Source organism: Pseudorasbora parva, chromosome 20 (assembly GCF_024679245.1).
Source record: "Pseudorasbora parva isolate DD20220531a chromosome 20, ASM2467924v1, whole genome shotgun sequence".
Lineage (NCBI taxonomy): Eukaryota > Metazoa > Chordata > Actinopteri > Cypriniformes > Gobionidae > Pseudorasbora > Pseudorasbora parva.
The window spans coordinates 16,023,293-16,044,329 of NC_090191.1; the positions used below are offsets into that span (position 1 = coordinate 16,023,293).

Genomic DNA, 21,037 nt, shown 5'->3' on the forward strand with positions numbered 1-21,037 from the left:
CGTCAATATTAGCGTGTTACTGGGTCAACTTGCCAGAGGGTTAAAGAGTCTACCTGGAGCCCGCAACCAAAGGTCAGGTCTGTCAGAAGTGGGATTCGAACCCACGCCTCCAGGGGAGACTGCGACCTGAACGCAGCGCCTTAGACCGCTCGGCCATCCTGACATGACAGCGCACGGTGAGCAGCGTGTTTGGAGCTGCACCGAATGGCAGATGATCCAGAAGCTAGTGCTCCACCACTCACACTGGCCACAGCACATGCCTCGTTGGCGCAGTTAGGCAGCGCGTCAGTCTCATAATCTGACGGTCGTGAATTCGAGCCTCACGCGGGGCAGAGTTGTGCTTTTTAGCACACAAGAGTGTTTAGGCAAAAGAGCGGGTTTCTTCATACCCTTTTGTGTGATTGTCCATTCCTTCATGAGCAATGCGATTGAATTCCAGTCATTTTGTAGGGCAGATGTTGAATAAATGCAGTAATAGTATTCCTCTCATATTCACCTAAAATGGGGCAGTGTCACTACAATGTTTTGTTCAGGTTGAACATAATTCTTTCATTCTCATGATGTTTCTTGTCAGTAGTGATGTAATGTTTCGCTTGACATTTCATGATTCTCATTCCATGACATTCCATCCCACAGCCCATAAACCCATGACATGTCATTCCAAGAGATTTCCAGGAATTCCTTGCAATGAAATTCTACTGCACCCCCAAAATTTCAGTCCACGACATCACAGTCAAACTCCAAGAATCCCATTGCATCCCTCCAAAGAAACCCCAAACAAAACATGAATACCCTTTCATAAACAAGTTCTCATTCCGGTAAAAATCACAACATGGTATTCCATTGAATGCTATTCTATAAAACATGTCCAATTTCATGAAATGTCAGGACATGACATTCCCTGGAAACTGCATGGAAATTCCACAGAATCCCATACATGGCACAAAAGTGTTACTTTAAAGTTCATACGATGCCGGTGGTCAGAGGTACCGTAGTGTTCCATTGGCTCTGACATGAACTGAAATGCAGTGCTTCGTCAATATTAGTGTGTTACTGGGTCAACTTGCCAGAGGGTTAAAGACTCTACCTGGAGCCCGCAACCAAAGGTTAGGTCTGTCAGAAGTGGGATTAGAAACCAAGCCTCCAGGGGAGACTGCGACCTGAACGCAGCGCCTTAGACCGCACGGCCATCCTGACATGACAGCTTACGGTGAGCAGCGTGTTTGGAGCTGCACCGAATGGCAGATGATCCAGAAGCTAGTGCTCCACCACTCACACTGGCCACAGCACATGCCTCATTGACGCAGTTAGGCAGCGCGTCAGTCTCATAATCTGAAGGTCCTGAGTTCGAGCCTCACACGGGGCAGAGTAGTGCTTTTTGGCACACAAGAGCGTTTAGGCAAAAGAGCGGGTTTCTTCATACCCTTTTGTGTGATTGTCCATTCCTTCATGAGCAATGCGATTATAATCCAGTCATTTTGTAGGGCAGATGTTGAATAAATGCAGAAATAGTATTCCTCTCATATTAACCTAAACTGGGGCAGTGTCACTACAATGTTTTGTTCAGTCTGAACATAATTCTTTCATTCTCATGACGTTTCTTGTCAGTAGTGATGTAATGTTTCGCTTGACATGCCATGAATCTCATTCCATGACATTCCATCCCACAGCCCATAAACCCATGACATGTCATTCCAAGAGATTTCCAGGAATTCCTTGCCATGAAATTCTACTGCACCCCCAAAATTTCAGTCCATGACATCACAGTCAAACTCCAAGAATCCCATTGCATCCCTCCAAAGAAACCCCAAACAAAACATGAATACCCTTTCATAAACAAGTTCTCATTCCGGTAAACATCACAACATGTTATTCCATTGAATGCTATTCTATAAAACATGTCCAATTTCATGAAATGTCAGGACATGACATTCCCTGGAAACTGCATTAAAAAAATTCCACAGAATCCCATACATGGCACAAAAGTGTTACTTTAAAGTTCATGCGATGCCGGTGGTAAGAGGTACCGTAGTGTTCCATTGGCTCTGACATGAACTGAATTGCAGTGCTTCGTCAATATTAGCGTGTTACTGGGTCAACTTGCCAGTGGGTTAAAGAGTCTACCTGGAGCCCGCAACCAAAGGTTATGTCTGTCAGAAGTGGGATTCGAACCCACGCCTCCAGGGGAGACTGCGACCTGAACGCAGCGCCTTAGACCGCTCGGCCATCCTGACATGACAGTGCACGGTGAGCAGCGTGTTTGGAGCTGCACCGAATGGCAGATGATCCAGAAGCTAGTGCTCCACCACTCACACTGGCCACAGCACATGCCTCGTTGGCGCAGTTAGGCAGCGCGTCAGTCTCATAATCTGAAGGTCGTGAGTTCGAGCCTCACACGGGGCAGAGTTGTGCTTTTTAGCACACAAGAGCGTTTAGGCAAAAGAGCGGGTTTCTTCATACCCTTTTGTGTGATTGTCCATTCCTTCATGAGCAATGCGATTGAATTCCAGTCATTTTGTAGGGCAGATGTTGAATAAATGCAGTAATAGTATTCCTCTCATATTCACCTAAAATGGGGCAGTGTCACTACAATGTTTTGTTCAGGTTGAACATAATTCTTTCATTCTCATGATGTTTCTTGTCAGTAGTGATGTAATGTTTCGCTTGACATTTCATGATTCTCATTCCATGACATTCCATCCCACAGCCCATAAACCCATGACATGTCATTCCAAGAGATTTCCAGGAATTCCTTGCCATGAAATTCTACTGCACCCCCAAAATTTCAGTCCATGACATCACAGTCAAACTCCAAGAATCCCATTGCATCCCTCCAAAGAAACCCCAAACAAAACATGAATACCCTTTCATAAACAAGTTCTCATTCCGGTAAACATCACAACATGTTATTCCATTGAATGCTATTCTATAAAACATGTCCAATTTCATGAAATGTCAGGACATGACATTCCCTGGAAACTGCATGAAAATTCCACAGAATCCCATACATGGCACAAAAGTGTTACTTTAAAGTTCATGCGATGCCGGTGGTCAGAGGTACCGTAGTGTTCCATTGGCTCTGACATGAACTGAATTGCAGTGCTTCGTCAATATTAGCGTGTTACTGGGTCAACTTGCCAGAGGGTTAAAGAGTCTACCTGGAGCCCGCAACCAAAGGTTAGGTCTGTCAGAAGTGGGATTCGAACCCACGCCTCCAGGGGAGACTGCAACCTGAACGCAGCGCCTTAGACCGCTCGGCCATCCTGACATGACAGCTCACGGTGAGCAGCGTGTTTGGAGCTGCACCGAATGGCAGATGATCCAGAAGCTAGTGCTCCACCACTCACACTGGCCACAGCACACGCCTCGTTGGCGCAGTTAGGCAGCGCGTCAGTCTCATAATCTGAAGGTCGTGAGTTCGAGCCTCACACGGGGCAGAGTGGTGCTTTTTGGCACACAAGAGCGTTTAGGCAAAAGAGCGGGTTTCTTCATACCCTTTTGTGTGATTGTCCATTCCTTCATGAGCAATGCGATTGAAATCCAGTCATTTTGTGGGGCAGATGTTGAATAAATGCAGCAATAGTATTCCTCTCATATTCACCTAAAATGGGGCAGTGTCACTACAATGTTTTGTTCAGGTTGAACATAATTCTTTCATTCTCATGATGTTTCTTGTCAGTAGTGATGTAATGTTTCGCTTGACATTTCATGAATCTCATTCCATGACATTCCATCCCACAGCCCATAAACCCATGACATGTCATTCCAAGAGATTTCCAGGAATTCCTTGCCATGAAATTCTACTGCACCCCCAAAATTTCAGTCCATGACATCACAGTCAAACTCCAAGAATCCCATTGCATCCCTCCAAAGAAACCCCAAACAAAACATGAATACCCTTTCATAAACAAGTTCTCATTCCGGTAAACATCGCAACATGGTATTCCATTGAATGCTATTCTATAAAACATGTCCAATTTCATGAAATGTCAGGACATGACATTCCCTGGAAACTGCATGGAAATTCCACAGAATCCCATACATGGCACAAAAGTGTTACTTTAAAGTTCATACGATGCCGGTGGTCAGAGGTACCGTAGTGTTCCATTGGCTCTGACATGAACTAAAATGCAGTGCTTCGTCAATATTAGTGTGTTACTGGGTCAACTTGCCAGATGGTTAAAGACTCTACCTGGAGCCCGCAACCAAAGGTTAGGTCTGTCAGAAGTGGGATTCGAACCCACGCCTCCAGGGGAGACTGCGACCTGAACGCAGCGCCTTAGACCGCTCGGCCATCCTGACATGACAGCTCACGGTGAGCAGCGTGTTTGGAGCTGCACCGAATGGCAGATGATCCAGAAGCTAGTGCTCCACCACTCACACTGGCCACAGCACATGCCTCGTTGGCGCAGTTAGGCAGCGCGTCAGTCTCATAATCTGAAGGTCGTGAGTTCGAGCCTCACACGGGGCAGAGTGGTGCTTTTTGGCACACAAGAGCGTTTAGGCAAAAGAGCGGGTTTCTTCATACCCTTTTGTGTGATTGTCCATTCCTTCATGAGCAATGCGATTGAAATCCAGTCATTTTGTAGGGCAGATGTTGAATAAATGCAGAAATAGTATTCCTCTCATATTCACCTAAACTGGGGCAGTGTCACTACAATGTTTTGTTCAGTCTGAACATAATTCTTTCATTCTCATGACGTTTCTTGTCAGTAGTGATGTAATGTTTCGCTTGACATGCCATGAATCTCATTCCATGACATTCCATCCCACAGCCCATAAACCCATGACATGTCATTCCAAGAGATTTCCAGGAATTCCTTGCCATGAAATTCTACTGCACCCCCAAAATTTCAGTCCATGACATCACAGTCAAACTCCAAGAATCCCATTGCATCCCTCCAAAGAAACCCCAAACAAAACATGAATACCCTTTCATAAACAAGTTCTCATTCCGGTAAACATCACAACATGGTATTCCATTGAATGCTATTCTATAAAACATGTCCAATTTCATGAAATGTCAGGACATGACATTCCCTGGAAACTGCATGGAAATTCCACAGAATCCCATACATGGCACAAAAGTGTTACTTTAAAGTTCATACGATGCCGGTGGTCAGAGGTACCGTAGTGTTCCATTGGCTCTGACATGAACTGAAATGCAGTGCTTCGTCAATATTAGTGTGTTACTGGGTCAACTTGCCAGAGGGTTAAAGACTCTACCTGGAGCCCGCAACCAAAGGTTAGGTCTGTCAGAAGTGGGATTCGAACCCACTCCTCCAGGGGAGACTGCGACCTGAACGCAGCGCCTTAGACCGCTCGGCCATCCTGACAAGAAAGCTCATGGTGAGCAGCGTGTTTGGAGCTGCACCGAATGGCAGATGATCCAGAAGCTAGTGCTCCACCACTCACACTGGCCACAGCACATGCCTCGTTGGCGCAGTTAGGCAGCGCGTCAGTCTCATAATCTGAAGGTCGTGAGTTCGAGCCTCACACGGGGCAGAGTGGTGCTTTTTGGCACACAAGAGCGTTTAGGCAAAAGAGCGGGTTTCTTCATACCCTTTTGTGTGATTGTCCATTCCTTCATGAGCAATGCGATTGAAATCCAGTCATTTTGTAGGGCAGATGTTGAATAAATGCAGAAATAGTATTCCTCTCATATTCACCTAAACTGGGGCAGTGTCACTACAATGTTTTGTTCAGTCTGAACATAATTCTTTCATTCTCATGACGTTTCTTGTCAGTTGTTATGTAATGTTTCGCTTGACATGCCATGAATCTCATTCCATGACATTCCATCCCACAGCCCATAAACCCATGACATGTCATTCCAATAGATTTCCAGGAATTCCTTGCCATGAAATTCTACTGCACCCCCAAAATTTCAGTCCATGACATCACAGTCAAACTCCAAGAATCCCATTGCATCCCTCCAAAGAAACCCCAAACAAAACATGAATACCCTTTCATAAACAAGTTCTCATTCCGGTAAACATCACAACATGGTATTCCATTGAATGCTATTCTATAAAACATGTCCAATTTCATGAAATGTCAGGACATGACATTCCCTGGAAACTGCATGAAAATTCCACAGAATCCCATACATGGCACAAAAGTGTTACTTTAAAGTTCATGCGATGCCGGTGGTCAGAGGTACCGTAGTGTTCCATTGGCTCTGACATGAACTGAATTGCAGTGCTTCGTCAATATTAGCGTGTTACTGGGTCAACTTGCCAGAGGGTTAAAGAGTCTACCTGGAGCCCGCAACCAAAGGTTAGGTCTGTCAGAAGTGGGATTCGAACCCACGCCTCCAGGGGAGACTGCGACCTGAACGCAGCGCCTTAGACCGCTCGGCCATTCTGACATGACAGCGCACGGTGAGCAGCGTGTTTGGAGCTGCACCGAATGGCAGATGATCCAGAAGCTAGTGCTCCACCACTCACACTGGCCACAGCACACGCCTCGTTGGCGCAGTTAGGCAGCGCGTCAGTCTCATAATCTGAAGGTCGTGAGTTCGAGCCTCACACGGGGCAGAGTGGTGCTTTTTGGCACACAAGAGCGTTTAGGCAAAAGAGCGGGTTTCTTCATACCCTTTTGTGTGATTGTCCATTCCTTCATGAGCAATGCGATTGAAATCCAGTCATTTTGTGGGGCAGATGTTGAATAAATGCAGCAATAGTATTCCTCTCATATTCACCTAAAATGGGGCAGTGTCACTACAATGTTTTGTTCAGGTTGAACATAATTCTTTCATTCTCATGATGTTTCTTGTCAGTAGTGATGTAATGTTTCGCTTGACATTTCATGAATCTCATTCCATGACATTCCATCCCACAGCCCATAAACCCATGACATGTCATTCCAAGAGATTTCCAGGAATTCCTTGCCATGAAATTCTACTGCACCCCCAAAATTTCAGTCCATGACATCACAGTCAAACTCCAAGAATCCCATTGCATCCCTCCAAAGAAACCCCAAACAAAACATGAATACCCTTTCATAAACAAGTTCTCATTCCGGTAAACATCACAACATGTTATTCCATTGAATGCTATTCTATAAAACATGTCCAATTTCATGAAATGTCAGGACATGACATTCCCTGGAAACTGCATGGAAATTCCACAGAATCCCATACATGGAACAAAAGTGTTACTTTAAAGTTCATGCGATGCCGGTGGTCAGAGGTACCGTAGTGTTCCATTGGCTCTGACATGAACTGAATTGCAGTGCTTCGTCAATATTAGCGTGTTACTGGGTCAACTTGCCAGAGGGTTAAAGAGTCTACCTGGAGCCCGCAACCAAAGGTCAGGTCTGTCAGAAGTGGGATTCGAACCCACGCCTCCAGGGGAGACTGCGACCTGAACGCAGCGCCTTAGACCGCTCGGCCATCCTGACATGACAGCGCACGGTGAGCAGCGTGTTTGGAGCTGCACCGAATGGCAGATGATCCAGAAGCTAGTGCTCCACCACTCACACTGGCCACAGCACATGCCTCGTTGGCGCAGTTAGGCAGCGCGTCAGTCTCATAATCTGACGGTCGTGAATTCGAGCCTCACGCGGGGCAGAGTTGTGCTTTTTAGCACACAAGAGTGTTTAGGCAAAAGAGCGGGTTTCTTCATACCCTTTTGTGTGATTGTCCATTCCTTCATGAGCAATGCGATTGAATTCCAGTCATTTTGTAGGGCAGATGTTGAATAAATGCAGTAATAGTATTCCTCTCATATTCACCTAAAATGGGGCAGTGTCACTACAATGTTTTGTTCAGGTTGAACATAATTCTTTCATTCTCATGATGTTTCTTGTCAGTAGTGATGTAATGTTTCGCTTGACATTTCATGATTCTCATTCCATGACATTCCATCCCACAGCCCATAAACCCATGACATGTCATTCCAAGAGATTTCCAGGAATTCCTTGCAATGAAATTCTACTGCACCCCCAAAATTTCAGTCCACGACATCACAGTCAAACTCCAAGAATCCCATTGCATCCCTCCAAAGAAACCCCAAACAAAACATGAATACCCTTTCATAAACAAGTTCTCATTCCGGTAAAAATCACAACATGGTATTCCATTGAATGCTATTCTATAAAACATGTCCAATTTCATGAAATGTCAGGACATGACATTCCCTGGAAACTGCATGGAAATTCCACAGAATCCCATACATGGCACAAAAGTGTTACTTTAAAGTTCATGCGATGCCGGTGGTCAGAGGTACCGTAGTGTTCCATTGGCTCTGACATGAACTGAATTGCAGTGCTTCGTCAATATTAGCGTGTTACTGGGTCAACTTGCCAGAGGGTTAAAGAGTCTACCTGGAGCCCGCAACCAAAGGTTAGGTCTGTCAGAAGTGGGATTCGAACCCACGCCTCCAGGGGAGACTGCAACCTGAACGCAGCGCCTTAGACCGCTCGGCCATCCTGACATGACAGCTCACGGTGAGCAGCGTGTTTGGAGCTGCACCGAATGGCAGATGATCCAGAAGCTAGTGCTCCACCACTCACACTGGCCACAGCACACGCCTCGTTGGCGCAGTTAGGCAGCGCGTCAGTCTCATAATCTGAAGGTCGTGAGTTCGAGCCTCACACGGGGCAGAGTGGTGCTTTTTGGCACACAAGAGCGTTTAGGCAAAAGAGCGGGTTTCTTCATACCCTTTTGTGTGATTGTCCATTCCTTCATGAGCAATGCGATTGAAATCCAGTCATTTTGTGGGGCAGATGTTGAATAAATGCAGCAATAGTATTCCTCTCATATTCACCTAAAATGGGGCAGTGTCACTACAATGTTTTGTTCAGGTTGAACATAATTCTTTCATTCTCATGATGTTTCTTGTCAGTAGTGATGTAATGTTTCGCTTGACATTTCATGAATCTCATTCCATGACATTCCATCCCACAGCCCATAAACCCATGACATGTCATTCCAAGAGATTTCCAGGAATTCCTTGCCATGAAATTCTACTGCACCCCCAAAATTTCAGTCCATGACATCACAGTCAAACTCCAAGAATCCCATTGCATCCCTCCAAAGAAACCCCAAACAAAACATGAATACCCTTTCATAAACAAGTTCTCATTCCGGTAAACATCGCAACATGGTATTCCATTGAATGCTATTCTATAAAACATGTCCAATTTCATGAAATGTCAGGACATGACATTCCCTGGAAACTGCATGGAAATTCCACAGAATCCCATACATGGCACAAAAGTGTTACTTTAAAGTTCATACGATGCCGGTGGTCAGAGGTACCGTAGTGTTCCATTGGCTCTGACATGAACTAAAATGCAGTGCTTCGTCAATATTAGTGTGTTACTGGGTCAACTTGCCAGATGGTTAAAGACTCTACCTGGAGCCCGCAACCAAAGGTTAGGTCTGTCAGAAGTGGGATTCGAACCCACGCCTCCAGGGGAGACTGCGACCTGAACGCAGCGCCTTAGACCGCTCGGCCATCCTGACATGACAGCTCACGGTGAGCAGCGTGTTTGGAGCTGCACCGAATGGCAGATGATCCAGAAGCTAGTGCTCCACCACTCACACTGGCCACAGCACATGCCTCGTTGGCGCAGTTAGGCAGCGCGTCAGTCTCATAATCTGAAGGTCGTGAGTTCGAGCCTCACACGGGGCAGAGTGGTGCTTTTTGGCACACAAGAGCGTTTAGGCAAAAGAGCGGGTTTCTTCATACCCTTTTGTGTGATTGTCCATTCCTTCATGAGCAATGCGATTGAAATCCAGTCATTTTGTAGGGCAGATGTTGAATAAATGCAGAAATAGTATTCCTCTCATATTCACCTAAACTGGGGCAGTGTCACTACAATGTTTTGTTCAGTCTGAACATAATTCTTTCATTCTCATGACGTTTCTTGTCAGTAGTGATGTAATGTTTCGCTTGACATGCCATGAATCTCATTCCATGACATTCCATCCCACAGCCCATAAACCCATGACATGTCATTCCAAGAGATTTCCAGGAATTCCTTGCCATGAAATTCTACTGCACCCCCAAAATTTCAGTCCATGACATCACAGTCAAACTCCAAGAATCCCATTGCATCCCTCCAAAGAAACCCCAAACAAAACATGAATACCCTTTCATAAACAAGTTCTCATTCCGGTAAACATCACAACATGTTATTCCATTGAATGCTATTCTATAAAACATGTCCAATTTCATGAAATGTCAGGACATGACATTCCCTGGAAACTGCATGAAAATTCCACAGAATCCCATACATGGCACAAAAGTGTTACTTTAAAGTTCATGCGATGCCGGTGGTCAGAGGTACCGTAGTGTTCCATTGGCTCTGACATGAACTGAATTGCAGTGCTTCGTCAATATTAGCGTGTTACTGGGTCAACTTGCCAGAGGGTTAAAGAGTCTACCTGGAGCCCGCAACCAAAGGTTAGGTCTGTCAGAAGTGGGATTCGAACCCACGCCTCCAGGGGAGACTGCGACCTGAACGCAGCGCCTTAGACCGCTCGGCCATCCTGACATGACAGCGCACGGTGAGCAGCGTGTTTGGAGCTGCACCGAATGGCAGATGATCCAGAAGCTAGTGCTCCACCACTCACACTGGCCACAGCACATGCCTCGTTGGCGCAGTTAGGCAGCGCGTCAGTCTCATAATCTGAAGGTCGTGAGTTCGAGCCTCACACGGGGCAGGGTTGTGCTTTTTAGCACACAAGAGCGTTTAGGCAAAAGAGCGGGTTTCTTCATACCCTTTTGTGTGATTGTCCATTCCTTCATGAGCAATGCGATTGAATTCCAGTCATTTTGTAGGGCAGATGTTGAATAAATGCAGTAATAGTATTCCTCTCATATTCACCTAAAATGGGGCAGTGTCACTACAATGTTTTGTTCAGTCTGAACATAATTCTTTCATTCTCAAGACGTTTCTTGTCAGTAGTGATGTAATGTTTCGCTTGACATGCCATGAATCTCATTCCATGACATTCCATCCCACAGCCCATAAACCCATGACATGTCATTCCAAGAGATTTCCAGGAATTCCTTGCAATGAAATTCTACTGCACCCCCAAAATTTCAGTCCATGACATCACAGTCAAACTCCAAGAATCCCATTGCATCCCTCCAAAGAAACCCCAAACAAAACATGAATACCCTTTCATAAACAAGTTCTCATTCCGGTAAACATCACAACATGGTATTCCATTGAATGCTATTCTATAAAACATGTCCAATTTCATGAAATGTCAGGACATGACATTCCCTGGAAACTGCATGGAAATTCCACAGAATCCCATACATGGCACAAAAGTGTTACTTTAAAGTTCATACGATGCCGGTGGTCAGAGGTACCGTAGTGTTCCATTGGCTCTGACATGAACTGAAATGCAGTGCTTCGTCAATATTAGTGTGTTACTGGGTCAACTTGCCAGAGGGTTAAAGACTCTACCTGGAGCCCGCAACCAAAGGTTAGGTCTGTCAGAAGTGGGATTCGAACCCACTCCTCCAGGGGAGACTGCGACCTGAACGCAGCGCCTTAGACCGCTCGGCCATCCTGACAAGAAAGCTCATGGTGAGCAGCGTGTTTGGAGCTGCACCGAATGGCAGATGATCCAGAAGCTAGTGCTCCACCACTCACACTGGCCACAGCACATGCCTCGTTGGCGCAGTTAGGCAGCGCGTCAGTCTCATAATCTGAAGGTCGTGAGTTCGAGCCTCACACGGGGCAGAGTGGTGCTTTTTGGCACACAAGAGCGTTTAGGCAAAAGAGCGGGTTTCTTCATACCCTTTTGTGTGATTGTCCATTCCTTCATGAGCAATGCGATTGAAATCCAGTCATTTTGTAGGGCAGATGTTGAATAAATGCAGAAATAGTATTCCTCTCATATTCACCTAAACTGGGGCAGTGTCACTACAATGTTTTGTTCAGTCTGAACATAATTCTTTCATTCTCATGACGTTTCTTGTCAGTTGTTATGTAATGTTTCGCTTGACATGCCATGAATCTCATTCCATGACATTCCATCCCACAGCCCATAAACCCATGACATGTCATTCCAATAGATTTCCAGGAATTCCTTGCCATGAAATTCTACTGCACCCCCAAAATTTCAGTCCATGACATCACAGTCAAACTCCAAGAATCCCATTGCATCCCTCCAAAGAAACCCCAAACAAAACATGAATACCCTTTCATAAACAAGTTCTCATTCCGGTAAACATCACAACATGGTATTCCATTGAATGCTATTCTATAAAACATGTCCAATTTCATGAAATGTCAGGACATGACATTCCCTGGAAACTGCATGAAAATTCCACAGAATCCCATACATGGCACAAAAGTGTTACTTTAAAGTTCATGCGATGCCGGTGGTCAGAGGTACCGTAGTGTTCCATTGGCTCTGACATGAACTGAATTGCAGTGCTTCGTCAATATTAGCGTGTTACTGGGTCAACTTGCCAGAGGGTTAAAGAGTCTACCTGGAGCCCGCAACCAAAGGTTAGGTCTGTCAGAAGTGGGATTCGAACCCACGCCTCCAGGGGAGACTGCGACCTGAACGCAGCGCCTTAGACCGCTCGGCCATCCTGACATGACAGCGCACGGTGAGCAGCGTGTTTGGAGCTGCACCGAATGGCAGATGATCCAGAAGCTAGTGCTCCACCACTCACACTGGCCACAGCACACGCCTCGTTGGCGCAGTTAGGCAGCGCGTCAGTCTCATAATCTGAAGGTCGTGAGTTCGAGCCTCACACGGGGCAGAGTGGTGCTTTTTGGCACACAAGAGCGTTTAGGCAAAAGAGCGGGTTTCTTCATACCCTTTTGTGTGATTGTCCATTCCTTCATGAGCAATGCGATTGAAATCCAGTCATTTTGTGGGGCAGATGTTGAATAAATGCAGCAATAGTATTCCTCTCATATTCACCTAAAATGGGGCAGTGTCACTACAATGTTTTGTTCAGGTTGAACATAATTCTTTCATTCTCATGATGTTTCTTGTCAGTAGTGATGTAATGTTTCGCTTGACATTTCATGAATCTCATTCCATGACATTCCATCCCACAGCCCATAAACCCATGACATGTCATTCCAAGAGATTTCCAGGAATTCCTTGCCATGAAATTCTACTGCACCCCCAAAATTTCAGTCCATGACATCACAGTCAAACTCCAAGAATCCCATTGCATCCCTCCAAAGAAACCCCAAACAAAACATGAATACCCTTTCATAAACAAGTTCTCATTCCGGTAAACATCACAACATGTTATTCCATTGAATGCTATTCTATAAAACATGTCCAATTTCATGAAATGTCAGGACATGACATTCCCTGGAAACTGCATGGAAATTCCACAGAATCCCATACATGGAACAAAAGTGTTACTTTAAAGTTCATGCGATGCCGGTGGTCAGAGGTACCGTAGTGTTCCATTGGCTCTGACATGAACTGAATTGCAGTGCTTCGTCAATATTAGCGTGTTACTGGGTCAACTTGCCAGAGGGTTAAAGAGTCTACCTGGAGCCCGCAACCAAAGGTCAGGTCTGTCAGAAGTGGGATTCGAACCCACGCCTCCAGGGGAGACTGCGACCTGAACGCAGCGCCTTAGACCGCTCGGCCATCCTGACATGACAGCGCACGGTGAGCAGCGTGTTTGGAGCTGCACCGAATGGCAGATGATCCAGAAGCTAGTGCTCCACCACTCACACTGGCCACAGCACATGCCTCGTTGGCGCAGTTAGGCAGCGCGTCAGTCTCATAATCTGACGGTCGTGAATTCGAGCCTCACGCGGGGCAGAGTTGTGCTTTTTAGCACACAAGAGTGTTTAGGCAAAAGAGCGGGTTTCTTCATACCCTTTTGTGTGATTGTCCATTCCTTCATGAGCAATGCGATTGAATTCCAGTCATTTTGTAGGGCAGATGTTGAATAAATGCAGTAATAGTATTCCTCTCATATTCACCTAAAATGGGGCAGTGTCACTACAATGTTTTGTTCAGGTTGAACATAATTCTTTCATTCTCATGATGTTTCTTGTCAGTAGTGATGTAATGTTTCGCTTGACATTTCATGATTCTCATTCCATGACATTCCATCCCACAGCCCATAAACCCATGACATGTCATTCCAAGAGATTTCCAGGAATTCCTTGCAATGAAATTCTACTGCACCCCCAAAATTTCAGTCCACGACATCACAGTCAAACTCCAAGAATCCCATTGCATCCCTCCAAAGAAACCCCAAACAAAACATGAATACCCTTTCATAAACAAGTTCTCATTCCGGTAAAAATCACAACATGGTATTCCATTGAATGCTATTCTATAAAACATGTCCAATTTCATGAAATGTCAGGACATGACATTCCCTGGAAACTGCATGGAAATTCCACAGAATCCCATACATGGCACAAAAGTGTTACTTTAAAGTTCATACGATGCCGGTGGTCAGAGGTACCGTAGTGTTCCATTGGCTCTGACATGAACTGAAATGCAGTGCTTCGTCAATATTAGTGTGTTACTGGGTCAACTTGCCAGAGGGTTAAAGACTCTACCTGGAGCCCGCAACCAAAGGTTAGGTCTGTCAGAAGTGGGATTAGAAACCAAGCCTCCAGGGGAGACTGCGACCTGAACGCAGCGCCTTAGACCGCACGGCCATCTTGACATGACAGCTTACGGTGAGCAGCGTGTTTGGAGCTGCACCGAATGGCAGATGATCCAGAAGCTAGTGCTCCACCACTCACACTGGCCACAGCACATGCCTCATTGACGCAGTTAGGCAGCGCGTCAGTCTCATAATCTGAAGGTCCTGAGTTCGAGCCTCACACGGGGCAGAGTAGTGCTTTTTGGCACACAAGAGCGTTTAGGCAAAAGAGCGGGTTTCTTCATACCCTTTTGTGTGATTGTCCATTCCTTCATGAGCAATGCGATTATAATCCAGTCATTTTGTAGGGCAGATGTTGAATAAATGCAGAAATAGTATTCCTCTCATATTAACCTAAACTGGGGCAGTGTCACTACAATGTTTTGTTCAGTCTGAACATAATTCTTTCATTCTCATGACGTTTCTTGTCAGTAGTGATGTAATGTTTCGCTTGACATGCCATGAATCTCATTCCATGACATTCCATCCCACAGCCCATAAACCCATGACATGTCATTCCAAGAGATTTCCAGGAATTCCTTGCCATGAAATTCTACTGCACCCCCAAAATTTCAGTCCATGACATCACAGTCAAACTCCAAGAATCCCATTGCATCCCTCCAAAGAAACCCCAAACAAAACATGAATACCCTTTCATAAACAAGTTCTCATTCCGGTAAACATCACAACATGTTATTCCATTGAATGCTATTCTATAAAACATGTCCAATTTCATGAAATGTCAGGACATGACATTCCCTGGAAACTGCATTAAAAAAATTCCACAGAATCCCATACATGGCACAAAAGTGTTACTTTAAAGTTCATGCGATGCCGGTGGTAAGAGGTACCGTAGTGTTCCATTGGCTCTGACATGAACTGAATTGCAGTGCTTCGTCAATATTAGCGTGTTACTGGGTCAACTTGCCAGTGGGTTAAAGAGTCTACCTGGAGCCCGCAACCAAAGGTTATGTCTGTCAGAAGTGGGATTCGAACCCACGCCTCCAGGGGAGACTGCGACCTGAACGCAGCGCCTTAGACCGCTCGGCCATCCTGACATGACAGTGCACGGTGAGCAGCGTGTTTGGAGCTGCACCGAATGGCAGATGATCCAGAAGCTAGTGCTCCACCACTCACACTGGCCACAGCACATGCCTCGTTGGCGCAGTTAGGCAGCGCGTCAGTCTCATAATCTGAAGGTCGTGAGTTCGAGCCTCACACGGGGCAGAGTTGTGCTTTTTAGCACACAAGAGCGTTTAGGCAAAAGAGCGGGTTTCTTCATACCCTTTTGTGTGATTGTCCATTCCTTCATGAGCAATGCGATTGAATTCCAGTCATTTTGTAGGGCAGATGTTGAATAAATGCAGTAATAGTATTCCTCTCATATTCACCTAAAATGGGGCAGTGTCACTACAATGTTTTGTTCAGGTTGAACATAATTCTTTCATTCTCATGATGTTTCTTGTCAGTAGTGATGTAATGTTTCGCTTGACATTTCATGATTCTCATTCCATGACATTCCATCCCACAGCCCATAAACCCATGACATGTCATTCCAAGAGATTTCCAGGAATTCCTTGCCATGAAATTCTACTGCACCCCCAAAATTTCAGTCCATGACATCACAGTCAAACTCCAAGAATCCCATTGCATCCCTCCAAAGAAACCCCAAACAAAACATGAATACCCTTTCATAAACAAGTTCTCATTCCGGTAAACATCACAACATGTTATTCCATTGAATGCTATTCTATAAAACATGTCCAATTTCATGAAATGTCAGGACATGACATTCCCTGGAAACTGCATGAAAATTCCACAGAATCCCATACATGGCACAAAAGTGTTACTTTAAAGTTCATGCGATGCCGGTGGTCAGAGGTACCGTAGTGTTCCATTGGCTCTGACATGAACTGAATTGCAGTGCTTCGTCAATATTAGCGTGTTACTGGGTCAACTTGCCAGAGGGTTAAAGAGTCTACCTGGAGCCCGCAACCAAAGGTTAGGTCTGTCAGAAGTGGGATTCGAACCCACGCCTCCAGGGGAGACTGCAACCTGAACGCAGCGCCTTAGACCGCTCGGCCATCCTGACATGACAGCTCACGGTGAGCAGCGTGTTTGGAGCTGCACCGAATGGCAGATGATCCAGAAGCTAGTGCTCCACCACTCACACTGGCCACAGCACACGCCTCGTTGGCGCAGTTAGGCAGCGCGTCAGTCTCATAATCTGAAGGTCGTGAGTTCGAGCCTCACACGGGGCAGAGTGGTGCTTTTTGGCACACAAGAGCGTTTAGGCAAAAGAGCGGGTTTCTTCATACCCTTTTGTGTGATTGTCCATTCCTTCATGAGCAATGCGATTGAAATCCAGTCATTTTGTGGGGCAGATGTTGAATAAATGCAGCAATAGTATTCCTCTCATATTCACCTAAAATGGGGCAGTGTCACTACAATGTTTTGTTCAGGTTGAACATAATTCTTTCATTCTCATGATGTTTCTTGTCAGTAGTGATGTAATGTTTCGCTTGACATTTCATGAATCTCATTCCATGACATTCCATCCCACAGCCCATAAACCCATGACATGTCATTCCAAGAGATTTCCAGGAATTCCTTGCCATGAAATTCTACTGCACCCCCAAAATTTCAGTCCATGACATCACAGTCAAACTCCAAGAATCCCATTGCATCCCTCCAAAGAAACCCCAAACAAAACATGAATACCCTTTCATAAACAAGTTCTCATTCCGGTAAACATCGCAACATGGTATTCCATTGAATGCTATTCTATAAAACATGTCCAATTTCATGAAATGTCAGGACATGACATTCCCTGGAAACTGCATGGAAATTCCACAGAATCCCATACATGGCACAAAAGTGTTACTTTAAAGTTCATACGATGCCGGTGGTCAGAGGTACCGTAGTGTTCCATTGGCTCTGACATGAACTAAAATGCAGTGCTTCGTCAATATTAGTGTGTTACTGGGTCAACTTGCCAGATGGTTAAAGACTCTACCTGGAGCCCGCAACCAAAGGTTAGGTCTGTCAGAAGTGGGATTCGAACCCACGCCTCCAGGGGAGACTGCGACCTGAACGCAGCGCCTTAGACCGCTCGGCCATCCTGACATGACAGCTCACGGTGAGCAGCGTGTTTGGAGCTGCACCGAATGGCAGATGATCCAGAAGCTAGTGCTCCACCACTCACACTGGCCACAGCACATGCCTCGTTGGCGCAGTTAGGCAGCGCGTCAGTCTCATAATCTGAAGGTCGTGAGTTCGAGCCTCACACGGGGCAGAGTGGTGCTTTTTGGCACACAAGAGCGTTTAGGCAAAAGAGCGGGTTTCTTCATACCCTTTTGTGTGATTGTCCATTCCTTCATGAGCAATGCGATTGAAATCCAGTCATTTTGTAGGGCAGATGTTGAATAAATGCAGAAATAGTATTCCTCTCATATTCACCTAAACTGGGGCAGTGTCACTACAATGTTTTGTTCAGTCTGAACATAATTCTTTCATTCTCATGACGTTTCTTGTCAGTAGTGATGTAATGTTTCGCTTGACATGCCATGAATCTCATTCCATGACATTCCATCCCACAGCCCATAAACCCATGACATGTCATTCCAAGAGATTTCCAGGAATTCCTTGCCATGAAATTCTACTGCACCCCCAAAATTTCAGTCCATGACATCACAGTCAAACTCCAAGAATCCCATTGCATCCCTCCAAAGAAACCCCAAACAAAACATGAATACCCTTTCATAAACAAGTTCTCATTCCGGTAAACATCACAACATGGTATTCCATTGAATGCTATTCTATAAAACATGTCCAATTTCATGAAATGTCAGGACATGACATTCCCTGGAAACTGCATGGAAATTCCACAGAATCCCATACATGGCACAAAAGTGTTACTTTAAAGTTCATACGATGCCGGTGGTCAGAGGTACCGTAGTGTTCCATTGGCTCTGACATGAACTGAAATGCAGTGCTTCGTCAATATTAGTGTGTTACTGGGTCAACTTGCCAGAGGGTTAAAGACTCTACCTGGAGCCCGCAACCAAAGGTTAGGTCTGTCAGAAGTGGGATTCGAACCCACTCCTCCAGGGGAGACTGCGACCTGAACGCAGCGCCTTAGACCGCTCGGCCATCCTGACAAGAAAGCTCATGGTGAGCAGCGTGTTTGGAGCTGCACCGAATGGCAGATGATCCAGAAGCTAGTGCTCCACCACTCACACTGGCCACAGCACATGCCTCGTTGGCGCAGTTAGGCAGCGCGTCAGTCTCATAATCTGAAGGTCGTGAGTTCGAGCCTCACACGGGGCAGAGTGGTGCTTTTTGGCACACAAGAGCGTTTAGGCAAAAGAGCGGGTTTCTTCATACCCTTTTGTGTGATTGTCCATTCCTTCATGAGCAATGCGATTGAAATCCAGTCATTTTGTAGGGCAGATGTTGAATAAATGCAGAAATAGTATTCCTCTCATATTCACCTAAACTGGGGCAGTGTCACTACAATGTTTTGTTCAGTCTGAACATAATTCTTTCATTCTCATGACGTTTCTTGTCAGTTGTTATGTAATGTTTCGCTTGACATGCCATGAATCTCATTCCATGACATTCCATCCCACAGCCCATAAACCCATGACATGTCATTCCAATAGATTTCCAGGAATTCCTTGCCATGAAATTCTACTGCACCCCCAAAATTTCAGTCCATGACATCACAGTCAAACTCCAAGAATCCCATTGCATCCCTCCAAAGAAACCCCAAACAAAACATGAATACCCTTTCATAAACAAGTTCTCATTCCGGTAAACATCACAACATGGTATTCCATTGAATGCTATTCTATAAAACATGTCCAATTTCATGAAATGTCAGGACATGACATTCCCTGGAAACTGCATGAAAATTCCACAGAATCCCATACATGGCACAAAAGTGTTACTTTAAAGTTCATGCGATGCCGGTGGTCAGAGGTACCGTAGTGTTCCATTGGCTCTGACATGAACTGAATTGCAGTGCTTCGTCAATATTAGCGTGTTACTGGGTCAACTTGCCAGAGGGTTAAAGAGTCTACCTGGAGCCCGCAACCAAAGGTTAGGTCTGTCAGAAGTGGGATTCGAACCCACGCCTCCAGGGGAGACTGCGACCTGAACGCAGCGCCTTAGACCGCTCGGCCATTCTGACATGACAGCGCCCGGTGAGCAGCGTGTTTGGAGCTGCACCGAATGGCAGATGATCCAGAAGCTAGTGCTCCACCACTCACACTGGCCACAGCACACGCCTCGTTGGCGCAGTTAGGCAGCGCGTCAGTCTCATAATCTGAAGGTCGTGAGTTCGAGCCTCACACGGGGCAGAGTGGTGCTTTTTGGCACACAAGAGCGTTTAGGCAAAAGAGCGGGTTTCTTCATACCCTTTTGTGTGATTGTCCATTCCTTCATGAGCAATGCGATTGAAATCCAGTCATTTTGTGGGGCAGATGTTGAATAAATGCAGCAATAGTATTCCTCTCATATTCACCTAAAATGGGGCAGTGTCACTACAATGTTTTGTTCAGGTTGAACATAATTCTTTCATTCTCATGATGTTTCTTGTCAGTAGTGATGTAATGTTTCGCTTGACATTTCATGAATCTCATTCCATGACATTCCATCCCACAGCCCATAAACCCATGACATGTCATTCCAAGAGATTTCCAGGAATTCCTTGCCATGAAATTCTACTGCACCCCCAAAATTTCAGTCCATGACATCACAGTCAAACTCCAAGAATCCCATTGCATCCCTCCAAAGAAACCCCAAACAAAACATGAATACCCTTTCATAAACAAGTTCTCATTCCGGTAAACATCACAACATGTTATTCCATTGAATGCTATTCTATAAAACATGTCCAATTTCATGAAATGTCAGGACATGACATTCCCTGGAAACTGCATGGAAATTCCACAGAATCCCATACATGGAACAAAAGTGTTACTTTAAAGTTCATGCGATGCCGGTGGTCAGAGGTACCGTAGTGTTCCATTGGCTCTGACATGAACTGAATTGCAGTGCTTCGTCAATATTAGCGTGTTACTGGGTCAACTTGCCAGAGGGTTAAAGAGTCTACCTGGAGCCCGCAACCAAAGGTCAGGTCTGTCAGAAGTGGGATTCGAACCCACGCCTCCAGGGGAGACTGCGACCTGAACGCAGCGCCTTAGACCGCTCGGCCATCCTGACATGACAGCGCACGGTGAGCAGCGTGTTTGGAGCTGCACCGAATGGCAGATGATCCAGAAGCTAGTGCTCCACCACTCACACTGGCCACAGCACATGCCTCGTTGGCGCAGTTAGGCAGCGCGTCAGTCTCATAATCTGACGGTCGTGAATTCGAGCCTCACGCGGGGCAGAGTTGTGCTTTTTAGCAC

General features: G+C 45.7%; 34 non-coding genes across 34 annotated transcripts; 15 read left to right on the forward strand and 19 right to left on the reverse strand.

Annotated features, from left to right (window-relative positions):
• Positions 1–80: 80 nt before the first annotated feature.
• Positions 81–163, reverse strand: trnal-cag (transfer RNA leucine (anticodon CAG)). The gene has a single exon. It is a non-coding gene; the product is annotated as a tRNA-Leu (tRNA).
• A 1,988-nt stretch (positions 164–2,151) lies between these two features.
• On the reverse strand, positions 2,152–2,234 carry trnal-cag (transfer RNA leucine (anticodon CAG)). Its single transcript has one exon. It is a non-coding gene; the product is annotated as a tRNA-Leu (tRNA).
• A 95-nt stretch (positions 2,235–2,329) lies between these two features.
• trnam-cau (transfer RNA methionine (anticodon CAU)) lies at positions 2,330–2,403 on the forward strand. The gene has a single exon. It is a non-coding gene; the product is annotated as a tRNA-Met (tRNA).
• Positions 2,404–3,185: 782 nt separating this feature from the next.
• On the reverse strand, positions 3,186–3,268 carry trnal-cag (transfer RNA leucine (anticodon CAG)). The gene has a single exon. It is a non-coding gene; the product is annotated as a tRNA-Leu (tRNA).
• A 95-nt stretch (positions 3,269–3,363) lies between these two features.
• On the forward strand, positions 3,364–3,437 carry trnam-cau (transfer RNA methionine (anticodon CAU)). The gene has a single exon. It is a non-coding gene; the product is annotated as a tRNA-Met (tRNA).
• Positions 3,438–4,219: 782 nt separating this feature from the next.
• On the reverse strand, positions 4,220–4,302 carry trnal-cag (transfer RNA leucine (anticodon CAG)). Its single transcript has one exon. It is a non-coding gene; the product is annotated as a tRNA-Leu (tRNA).
• A 95-nt stretch (positions 4,303–4,397) lies between these two features.
• Positions 4,398–4,471, forward strand: trnam-cau (transfer RNA methionine (anticodon CAU)). Its single transcript has one exon. It is a non-coding gene; the product is annotated as a tRNA-Met (tRNA).
• Positions 4,472–5,253: 782 nt separating this feature from the next.
• trnal-cag (transfer RNA leucine (anticodon CAG)) lies at positions 5,254–5,336 on the reverse strand. Its single transcript has one exon. It is a non-coding gene; the product is annotated as a tRNA-Leu (tRNA).
• Positions 5,337–5,431: 95 nt separating this feature from the next.
• Positions 5,432–5,505, forward strand: trnam-cau (transfer RNA methionine (anticodon CAU)). The gene has a single exon. It is a non-coding gene; the product is annotated as a tRNA-Met (tRNA).
• A 782-nt stretch (positions 5,506–6,287) lies between these two features.
• Positions 6,288–6,370, reverse strand: trnal-cag (transfer RNA leucine (anticodon CAG)). The gene has a single exon. It is a non-coding gene; the product is annotated as a tRNA-Leu (tRNA).
• Positions 6,371–6,465: 95 nt separating this feature from the next.
• trnam-cau (transfer RNA methionine (anticodon CAU)) lies at positions 6,466–6,539 on the forward strand. The gene has a single exon. It is a non-coding gene; the product is annotated as a tRNA-Met (tRNA).
• Positions 6,540–7,321: 782 nt separating this feature from the next.
• Positions 7,322–7,404, reverse strand: trnal-cag (transfer RNA leucine (anticodon CAG)). The gene has a single exon. It is a non-coding gene; the product is annotated as a tRNA-Leu (tRNA).
• A 951-nt stretch (positions 7,405–8,355) lies between these two features.
• On the reverse strand, positions 8,356–8,438 carry trnal-cag (transfer RNA leucine (anticodon CAG)). Its single transcript has one exon. It is a non-coding gene; the product is annotated as a tRNA-Leu (tRNA).
• Positions 8,439–8,533: 95 nt separating this feature from the next.
• trnam-cau (transfer RNA methionine (anticodon CAU)) lies at positions 8,534–8,607 on the forward strand. The gene has a single exon. It is a non-coding gene; the product is annotated as a tRNA-Met (tRNA).
• A 782-nt stretch (positions 8,608–9,389) lies between these two features.
• On the reverse strand, positions 9,390–9,472 carry trnal-cag (transfer RNA leucine (anticodon CAG)). The gene has a single exon. It is a non-coding gene; the product is annotated as a tRNA-Leu (tRNA).
• Positions 9,473–9,567: 95 nt separating this feature from the next.
• Positions 9,568–9,641, forward strand: trnam-cau (transfer RNA methionine (anticodon CAU)). The gene has a single exon. It is a non-coding gene; the product is annotated as a tRNA-Met (tRNA).
• Positions 9,642–10,423: 782 nt separating this feature from the next.
• Positions 10,424–10,506, reverse strand: trnal-cag (transfer RNA leucine (anticodon CAG)). The gene has a single exon. It is a non-coding gene; the product is annotated as a tRNA-Leu (tRNA).
• Positions 10,507–10,601: 95 nt separating this feature from the next.
• trnam-cau (transfer RNA methionine (anticodon CAU)) lies at positions 10,602–10,675 on the forward strand. Its single transcript has one exon. It is a non-coding gene; the product is annotated as a tRNA-Met (tRNA).
• A 782-nt stretch (positions 10,676–11,457) lies between these two features.
• Positions 11,458–11,540, reverse strand: trnal-cag (transfer RNA leucine (anticodon CAG)). The gene has a single exon. It is a non-coding gene; the product is annotated as a tRNA-Leu (tRNA).
• Positions 11,541–11,635: 95 nt separating this feature from the next.
• On the forward strand, positions 11,636–11,709 carry trnam-cau (transfer RNA methionine (anticodon CAU)). The gene has a single exon. It is a non-coding gene; the product is annotated as a tRNA-Met (tRNA).
• A 782-nt stretch (positions 11,710–12,491) lies between these two features.
• On the reverse strand, positions 12,492–12,574 carry trnal-cag (transfer RNA leucine (anticodon CAG)). The gene has a single exon. It is a non-coding gene; the product is annotated as a tRNA-Leu (tRNA).
• Positions 12,575–12,669: 95 nt separating this feature from the next.
• Positions 12,670–12,743, forward strand: trnam-cau (transfer RNA methionine (anticodon CAU)). The gene has a single exon. It is a non-coding gene; the product is annotated as a tRNA-Met (tRNA).
• Positions 12,744–13,525: 782 nt separating this feature from the next.
• On the reverse strand, positions 13,526–13,608 carry trnal-cag (transfer RNA leucine (anticodon CAG)). Its single transcript has one exon. It is a non-coding gene; the product is annotated as a tRNA-Leu (tRNA).
• Positions 13,609–15,596: 1,988 nt separating this feature from the next.
• trnal-cag (transfer RNA leucine (anticodon CAG)) lies at positions 15,597–15,679 on the reverse strand. Its single transcript has one exon. It is a non-coding gene; the product is annotated as a tRNA-Leu (tRNA).
• A 95-nt stretch (positions 15,680–15,774) lies between these two features.
• trnam-cau (transfer RNA methionine (anticodon CAU)) lies at positions 15,775–15,848 on the forward strand. Its single transcript has one exon. It is a non-coding gene; the product is annotated as a tRNA-Met (tRNA).
• A 782-nt stretch (positions 15,849–16,630) lies between these two features.
• On the reverse strand, positions 16,631–16,713 carry trnal-cag (transfer RNA leucine (anticodon CAG)). Its single transcript has one exon. It is a non-coding gene; the product is annotated as a tRNA-Leu (tRNA).
• Positions 16,714–16,808: 95 nt separating this feature from the next.
• Positions 16,809–16,882, forward strand: trnam-cau (transfer RNA methionine (anticodon CAU)). Its single transcript has one exon. It is a non-coding gene; the product is annotated as a tRNA-Met (tRNA).
• Positions 16,883–17,664: 782 nt separating this feature from the next.
• On the reverse strand, positions 17,665–17,747 carry trnal-cag (transfer RNA leucine (anticodon CAG)). The gene has a single exon. It is a non-coding gene; the product is annotated as a tRNA-Leu (tRNA).
• Positions 17,748–17,842: 95 nt separating this feature from the next.
• Positions 17,843–17,916, forward strand: trnam-cau (transfer RNA methionine (anticodon CAU)). The gene has a single exon. It is a non-coding gene; the product is annotated as a tRNA-Met (tRNA).
• Positions 17,917–18,698: 782 nt separating this feature from the next.
• trnal-cag (transfer RNA leucine (anticodon CAG)) lies at positions 18,699–18,781 on the reverse strand. Its single transcript has one exon. It is a non-coding gene; the product is annotated as a tRNA-Leu (tRNA).
• A 95-nt stretch (positions 18,782–18,876) lies between these two features.
• Positions 18,877–18,950, forward strand: trnam-cau (transfer RNA methionine (anticodon CAU)). Its single transcript has one exon. It is a non-coding gene; the product is annotated as a tRNA-Met (tRNA).
• Positions 18,951–19,732: 782 nt separating this feature from the next.
• Positions 19,733–19,815, reverse strand: trnal-cag (transfer RNA leucine (anticodon CAG)). Its single transcript has one exon. It is a non-coding gene; the product is annotated as a tRNA-Leu (tRNA).
• A 95-nt stretch (positions 19,816–19,910) lies between these two features.
• Positions 19,911–19,984, forward strand: trnam-cau (transfer RNA methionine (anticodon CAU)). Its single transcript has one exon. It is a non-coding gene; the product is annotated as a tRNA-Met (tRNA).
• A 782-nt stretch (positions 19,985–20,766) lies between these two features.
• trnal-cag (transfer RNA leucine (anticodon CAG)) lies at positions 20,767–20,849 on the reverse strand. The gene has a single exon. It is a non-coding gene; the product is annotated as a tRNA-Leu (tRNA).
• Between the last annotated feature and the right edge of the window lie 188 nt (positions 20,850–21,037).